Source organism: Triticum dicoccoides, chromosome 6B (assembly GCF_002162155.2).
Source record: "Triticum dicoccoides isolate Atlit2015 ecotype Zavitan chromosome 6B, WEW_v2.0, whole genome shotgun sequence".
NCBI lineage: Eukaryota > Viridiplantae > Streptophyta > Magnoliopsida > Poales > Poaceae > Triticum > Triticum dicoccoides.
Window position 1 is genome coordinate 50,218,157 of NC_041391.1, and position 8,701 is coordinate 50,226,857.

Genomic DNA, 8,701 nt, shown 5'->3' on the forward strand with positions numbered 1-8,701 from the left:
TGTTAGACAACGGTGAACCTTCGAACTATGAAGAAGCGATGGCAGGCCCAGATTCCAACAAATGGCTAGAAGCCATGCAATCCGAGATAGAATCCATGTATGAAAACAAAGTATGGACTTTGACTGACTTGCCCGATGATCGGCGAGCGATAGAAAACAAATGGATCTTTAAGAAGAAGACGGACGCGGATGGTAATGTCACCATCTATAAAGCTCGACTTGTCGCTAAGGGTTATCGGCAAGTTCAAGGGATTGACTACGATGAGACTTTCTCTCCCGTAGCGAAGCTTAAGTCCGTCCGAATCATGTTAGCAATTGTCGCATACTATGATTATGAGATATGGCAGATGGACGTCAAAACGGCATTCCTTAACGGTTATCTTAAGGAAGAGCTGTATATGATGCAGCCGGAAGGTTTTGTCGATCCTAAGAATTCTAACAAAGTATGCAAGCTTCAGTGATTCATTTATGGGCTGGTGCAAGCATCTCGGAGTTGGAACATTCGCTTTGATGAGATGATCAAAGCATTTGGGTTTATGCAGACTTATGGAGAAGCCTGCGTTTACAAGAAAGTGAGTGGGAGCTCTGTAGCATTTCTCATATTATATGTAGATGACATACTTTTGATGGGAAATGATATAGAATTCTTGGACGGCATTAAGGCCTACTTGAATAAGTGTTTTTCAATGAAGGACCTTGGAGAAGCGGCATACATATTAGGCATCAAGATCTATCGGGATAGATCGAGACGCCTCATAGGTCTTTCACAAAGTACATACCTTGATAAGATTTTGAAGAAGTTGAAAATGGATCAGTCCAAGAAAGGGTTCTTGCCTGTACTGCAAGGTGTGAGACTGAGCTCGGCTCAATGCCCGACCATGGCAAAAGATAAAGAAGAGATGAGTGTCATCCCCTATGCCTCAGCCATAGGATCTATTATGTATGCCATGCTGTGTACCAGACCTGATGTAAACCTTGCTGTAAGTTTGGTAGGAAGGTACCAAAGTAATCCCGACAAGGAACACTGGAGGTGACGAAGTACCTGAAGTACCTGAAAAGGACAAAGGACATGTTTCTCGTTTATGGAGGTGACGAAGAGCTCGTCGTAAAGGGTTACGTCGACGCTAACTTCGACACAGATCTGGATGACTCTAAGTCACAAACCGGATACGTATATATGTTGAATGGTGGGGCAGTAAGCTGGTGCAGCTGCAAGCAGAGCGTAGTGGCGGGATCTACATGTGAAGCGAAGTACATGGCAGCCTCGGAGGCAGCGCATGAAGCAATCTGGGTGAAGGGACCTAGGAGTCATACCCAATGCGTCGGGGCCGATCAAACTCTTTTGTGACAACACTGGAGCTATTGCCCTTGCCAAGGAGCCCAGGTTTCACAAGAAGACCAGGCACATCAAGCGTCATTTCAACTCCATCCGTGAAAATGTTCAAGATGGAGACATAGATATTTGCAAAGTACATACGGATCTGAATGTCGCAGATCCGTTGACTAAACCTCTTCCGCGAGCAAAACATGATCAATACCAGAACTCTATGGGTGTTCGATTCATCACAATGTAACTAGATTATTGACTCTAGTGCAAGTGGGAGACTGTTGGAAATATGCCCTAGAGGCAATAATAAAAGGATTATTATTATATTTCCTTGTTCATGATAATTGTCTTTTATTCATGCTATAATTGTATTATCCGGAAATCGTAATACACGTGTGAATACATAGACCACAATACGTCCCTAGTAAGCCTCTAGTTGACTAGCTCGTTGGTCAACAGATAGTCATGGTTTCCTGACTATGGACATTAGATGTCGTTGACAACGGGATCACATCATTAGGAGAATGATGTGATGGACAAGACCCAATCCTAAGCATAGCACAAGATCGTGTAGTTCGTTTTGCTAGAGCTTTTCCAATGTCAAGTATCTCTTCCTTAGACCATGAGATCGTGTAACTCCCGGATACCGTAGGAGTGCTTTGGGTGTACCAAACGTCACAACGTAACTGGGTGACTATAAAGGTGCACTACAGGTATCTCCGAAAGTGTCTGTTGGGTTGACACGGATCGAGACAGGGATTTGTCACTCTGTATTACGGAGAGGTATCACTGGGCCCACTCTGTAGTGCATCATCATAATGAGCTCAAAGTGACCAAGTGTCTGGTCACGGGATCATGCATTACGGTACGAGTAAAGTGACTTACCGGTAACAAGATTGAACGAGGTATTGGGATACCGACGATCGAATCTCGGGCAAGTAACATACCGTCTGACAAAGGGAATAGTATACGGGGTTGCTTGAATCCTCGACATCGTGGTTCATCCGATGAGATCATCGAGGAGTATGTGGGAGCCAACATGGGTATCCAGATCCCGCTGTTGGTTATTGACCGGAGAGCCGTCTAGGTCATGTCTGCATGTCTCCCGAACCCGTAGGGTCTACACACTTAAGGTTCGGTGACGCTAGGGTTGTATGCAAATGAGTATGCAGCAAACCGAATGTTGTACGAAGTCCCGGATGAGATCCCAGACGTCACGAGGAGTTCCGTAATGGTTCGGAGGTAAAGAATTATATATAGGAAGTGCTGTTTCGGCCATCGGGAAAGTTTCGGGGTCACCCAGTATTGTACCGGGACCACCGGAAGGGTCCCGGGGGTCCACCGGGTGGGGCCACCTATCCCGGAGGGCCCCGTGGGCTGAAGTGGGAGGGGAACCAGCCCCTAGTGGGATGGTGCGCCCCCCCCCCCCCCCGGGGGCCCCCCTGCGCCTAGGGTTGGAAACCCTACGTGGGGGGCGCGCCCCACTTGCCTTGGGGGGCACTCCAACCCCCCTGGCCGCCGCCCCCCTTGGGAGATTAGATCTCCCAGGGCCGGCGCCCCCCCTGGGGGCCTATATAAAGGAGGGGAGAGGAAGGACAGCCGCACCCGGTGTCTTGGCGCCTCCCTCCCCCTGATACACCTCTTCCTCCTCCCACAATAGCTTGGCGAAGCCTTGCCGGAGTTCTGCTGCATCCACCACCACGCCGTCGTGCTGCTGGATCTTCATCAACCTCTCCTTCCCCCTTGCTAGATCAAGAAGGAGGAGACGTCATCCGCTCCGTACGTGTGTTGAACGCGGAGGTGCTGTCCGTTCGGCACTTGGTCATCGGTGATTTGGATCACGGCGAGTACGACTCCATCATCCCCGTTCCCTTGAACGCTTCCGCACGCGATCTACAAGTGGTATGTAGATGCAATCTCTCTCCTATCACTCGTTCCTTAGATGAACTCATAGATGGATCTTGGTGAAACCGTAGGAAAAAAAATTATTTTCTGCAACGTTCGCCAACAGTTCATGTATCAAGTGTAATACTCAAATAGCCAGAGGATCACTGTAGTGCTCTTTCTATCAACACCTAAATTATTTGCAGGTATGAAAATTGATTTAAAACTTCAATTGGATCAAGCAACAACACCACAATGGTTCTGAAATTATTAGGCACTGAAGTATGCTCATCCAAAATATAAATCCCAGGGACATAGTTATGCTAATCCACCATCCGACGACTACGTCACAACCCAAAACAAATGACCTATAGCATGCCTCAAATTAACTTTTGTATTGGGATCCAACAGGCACCAAATACATACAGAGAAAGGGGAGATGGGCGATAGAGGTGGAGAGCACCTTGGCTGCAGAGGAGAGGAACATCAGCAGCAACAAACAACCTATGTCGTGGAAGTAGACGAACTTCCCCGTGCTGCAGCAGCACCCTTCAACAGACCAGATGGGAGCAAAATTTCAGCGCAAACGACAAGCACTAGGTCTGGATGGCAATGAAGAAAACCATAAGAAAAAGAGAAGGGGAGGAGGGATGCATACCTCGAGGCCGTTAATGGCGGATTTTGCTGACATAATGCTCATCACGCCTCGCCGCCCTCGTCCTTCGCCGCCACGTCGGAGATGGGGAAGATGAAGATGTGGGAGTAGAAGGACGGGTCGCAGTAGATGTCCTCGTCGGCAGCGACGGCGGCAGCCGTTTCCCGTTGAGGCAGTCGCGAGGGAGGGCGCTCATCCTCCTGCCCTGTCCCGATGGGAAGCAGGAGGGAAGCGAGAGGCGGCCTGCACACATCTCCCAACGATGGCGAGGAGAGAGCAGCGATGGTGGCCAGCTCGGCGAAGAGAGAGGGGACGAGAGCTCGTCGGCGGCTGCGGGGAGTGGAGGAGAGGAGGCGCGATGGGGAATGGAGGAGAGAGGCCGGACAGGGAGTGGCGGCTAGGGTTTCACCCAATCGGTGAAGTGAGGACCAGAAGGGGAGAAAGCACCCATCCACCCAACGACACGCAGATACCCACCAAGTGAAATACCCAAAATACCCTCAGCGGGGGCACATTATTACGTGCGGTGGCGCGGGATATTAACCGCAGGCGCGCGCGAATGGGCGCACCGGCCATACCCGCGCACCCGCTCGTTGACGGACGCGGCCCACCCGCCAGGACCCCACATGCCAGCGAGATCCGGTCAGACGGAAGGAGTAACCGACACGCGAGCTAGGCAAGATCAAACATGCTGCAGGGGGACGAGATTTCGATCCGACGACCGAGGTCTTCCAGCGGCTCGATCTGACGGCCGGAATCGCATCAAGCAAACCGATCAGACAGCCAGAATTCTCTAATCGCTGAGAACGCTCAGGTTTCGATCCGTCACATGTTTCTGGATGATACTAGTGTATGATACTACATTCATAATGCAAAGTATAAAATGTTGGTATCATAGAGTACTACATTTATTGCCATGCATGACACAAAGTAGCACATCATTTAATATGATATGGTATCATTATATGATACTCAAGCATCTCCTTCTTCATTTAATTCTATGCCATCTCATCAAAATTGCTTAGTTGGCATGCATGATATTACCTATAATACTACCATTACGGCAGCCTACTAATCCCGGACGGAGGTAGTAATTGTTGTTCACTTTTGTTAGGCGGCATTACAAAATGTTCACAAAAGATGAGGCTACAAGAAAAGATTCTTGAGAACGAGTGGGAAAAGATAGACTCTCAGATGGAGCTGTAGAGAGGACATATGTTCTTTCAAGCGAGATTTAAGGGAATTTCTTGCATTTCATTGCTATTATTAACTTATTACATGATCAATATTTTCTCAAGGTCATCGGCAACATGATATTGCACCTAGCATCGGCGACGAGCTACTCATTGTCGAGGTCGTTGGCTGTGCAGGGTGGGACGATGGGTCCGGGAGGCGCGCCGGCGAGGCACGAGACAGGCTGGGCGGCGCATGTTGTGCAGGTAGAACGGCGAATCGGCCAGCGTGTGCCGGTGAGATGCAAATCATTACAGAACAACATAAAGCTCTGCAGAGTATCTAAATTAATTAAACCATACATTGAAACTATGTAAAACATTTCAATGCGAAAACAAATGCGATCATAATCGCAACCAAGGTAACAACTGATCCAAAGCCTCTGTATGAATGGCATATTTTCTAATCTTTCTAATCTTCAAGCGCATTGCATCCATCTTGATCTTGTGATCATCGACGACATCCGCAACATGCAACTCCAATATCATCTTCTCCTCCTCAATTTTTCTTATTTTTTCCTTCATGAAATTGTTTTCTTCTTCAAGTAAATTTAACCTCTCGACAATAGGGTCGGTTGTAATTTCCGGTTCAACAACCTCCTAGATAAATAAAATCTATGTCACGTTGGTCGGCATAATTTTCATAAAAAATAAATGAACCAATAGTTATGAAAAGATAATATATACCACATCCGAATCATAGACAGGACGGGGGCCGACGGGGGCGGATACCAAAACCATCGCTTTATATAAGATGCAATAATAAAATTAGAAAATAATACAAGTATCTATTTAAACATACAAGTAAGAATATTTTTTCTTTTAGAAAGAAAATAAGAACAAGAGGCTCGCCACGGTGGTGCCGGCGATGAGATCGGCGCGGGTGATCGGCGGCGGTGAAGACGGGTACAGGGCGTGACGGACCGCTAAACCTAGACAAATATTGAGGAAAATGGAGTTTGGAGGTCGAGCTTGGAGAGGAGAAAGCTTAACTGGTGTGGCTCGGGCATTTCATCGAACACCTTGTGTGCATAGGAGGTGAGCTAGAGCACCACCAAGCCCTCTCCCCCTCGGCTGCCAGAAAAAACAGAGCAGTGTGCTCTGCTCTTACGCGAGGGGGTATATATAGGCACCACATTGGTCCCGGTTGGTGGCTTGAACCGGGACTAAAGGGCAGCCTTTGGTCCCGGTTCGTGGCACCAACCGAGACCAATGGTGATGGGCCAGGAGCGGGGCCCATTGGTCCCGGGTCCCATCAACCAGGACCAAAAGGTCTAGACGAACCAGGACCAATGGCCCATGTGGCCCGGCCGGCCCGCGGGGCTCACGAACCAGGTCCAATGCCACCGTTGGTCCCGGTTCTGGATTGAACCGGGACTAATGGGTTGACCCAGTCTGGACCAATGCCCCCTTTTCTATTAGTGTGAACGGTCCATCGCTGCCTCAACAAAGAAATGGGTCACTTGAACTACAATGCTCTAGCAGTTAGCGAACCCTCCATCGGTACCACCTTAAGAAATAAATGGGTTGCTAATAAAATTATCAGATTCTTGGTTGTACCTCCAAATGTGACTTGTCGCGCGCCCACGAACCTGCAAGCAAGATTTTTCCACAACCTCAATGGTCGACATTACTACGAACAACGATTGTAGTTTGCGCATGGCCTCACTCACTGTGATAGAGTAGGGACCGGCCAACACGACTATCACCTTCTGCAGCAGCACCGCTCTCCCAAGGACAGGTGCAGTCGAATCCATCGGATCGTTCACCCGTACCGCCCCATACACGAGGCTCGTAGATAGCATCAAGTCGAGCAGAATCGCCAAGGTCACGAGTGATGCCCCAGCTGTAAGTGGAAGCCAGGTGGTTTGGTTCAGAGAGTGTGCAATGATGGTGTACTTTGAGTAGGTGTTTAAGGAGAAGGCATTTGGTTGAACTGGTGTAGAGACAAGAAACCAAGACCCCCACAAGACAACAGTGCACATTGACCCCCAGTGATTGTATCTTGTCACACCTAGAAAAAAGCCCGACAACGACTATCGATATCCTGGATCGTACGTATGGGAAGGAGCAATGCTCGCATATAGAGGTAGGACGCGGAGAACTGCATGCACGAGGATGGCCCTGCCAGCCATGGATAGAAAAAGGCCCCTGCAGCCGGCTAGCCTTCCATCCACTTTGTCCATGATGAAAAAGAAGTAGGGATGTAAATGGCAAATAAATGGCGTCCACAATCCCGTTTAGTTAGTTTTTGCTAGCTTGATAGTTCAGTTTTCTCAAACAAATAAAAAATCTTTGTGGACTATCGTATCATAAGTGGACTTTAAGCGGTATTAAATGCGACCCGGTTGACATCCCTAAAAAGAAGTCCGAGAGGTTAAGCTTGCGTATGGATAGGGGAAGGCCAAGGTAGCTTCGGGGAAAGGAGGCCACCAAACAGCCCATAATTGTGCCAGGGAAGATGCAAGATCATCATTGACATGGATTGGAGCGAAAGTACTCTTGTGGAAGTTAATGCGTAGTCCCATGGCAGCAGAGAAGTCTAGCAAAATCGATTTTAGGCGTATTAGTTGATCCGAGCTAGCCTCCAGAATTATTAAGGTATCGTCAGCGTACTAAAGAACCGGACAAGAGAGAGAATCATCTAGCGTGTGGCAGAGGAAACCAAACACTGATGCCTGGAAATTAATCACTGGCAATGAGAATGAATAGGTAAGGCAACAGAGGGTCCTCCTGTCGCAAACCGTGTTTGCATTGGGACCATGGGCCAGGAGTGCCATTTAGAAGTAGAGACGATTGGTTGGACTGGTTTAGTTGGTCAATCGCAAGACAACAGAAATGGCCGCTCAAGAAACCGAGTCAAAGGCTTTTTGGCAATCCAGCTTTAGCAGAATTATTGCCGTCTTTTTTCCGTTTGAAGCAAGATTGAACTATGTCCGCGGAGTATAGAAAATTAATGACAATTCCCCTACCCCTGTCAAAGCCCGATTGGCCATGGTGAATCAGATGCTCGATGAAGGGTTGGGTTCTGTTAGAAAGGCATTTGAACGTAATGTTCACTATGCAGTTTTCTAGGGAGACCGGCCGGTAGCAATTAGGCTCGTTCACCCCAATTTTTTTAGGTATTAAATTAGAACAATGTGGACTTTGTTGATCCGCTTGAGATCAGCCGAGCCGTTGTGGAAGATGTGCAGCTCATTTAGCAAGTCATTTACTACCTCTATAAAAGAAAGAGAGGGACAGATCCAAACAATCAGATCCATTCGTCTATAAAATCTGATGGCCATTAATCCTTTCGTGTTTAACACTACAAGCCACGAATTAAGTGATCAATAACCCTGCCCCGCCATTAAAAAAAATCTACCAACAACGCACGCACGCACGACTCTCGCCCCCTCCTCCTCCTCCCGTCGGGGCAGTTCCTCCCGCGCGTAGTTCGCCGCGTCGCCGTTCCTCCCGCGGCCGTCAGCCGCCGCCTTCGCCGCCCCGGCTTTCCTCCCGTGGCCGTCAGACGCCGCCGGAGCCGCCCTACCCCACGCCCCGCCGGAGCCGCCCCCTTCGCCGCGGGAGCCGCGGGCCGCTGGAGCCGTCCTTCGCCGCCCC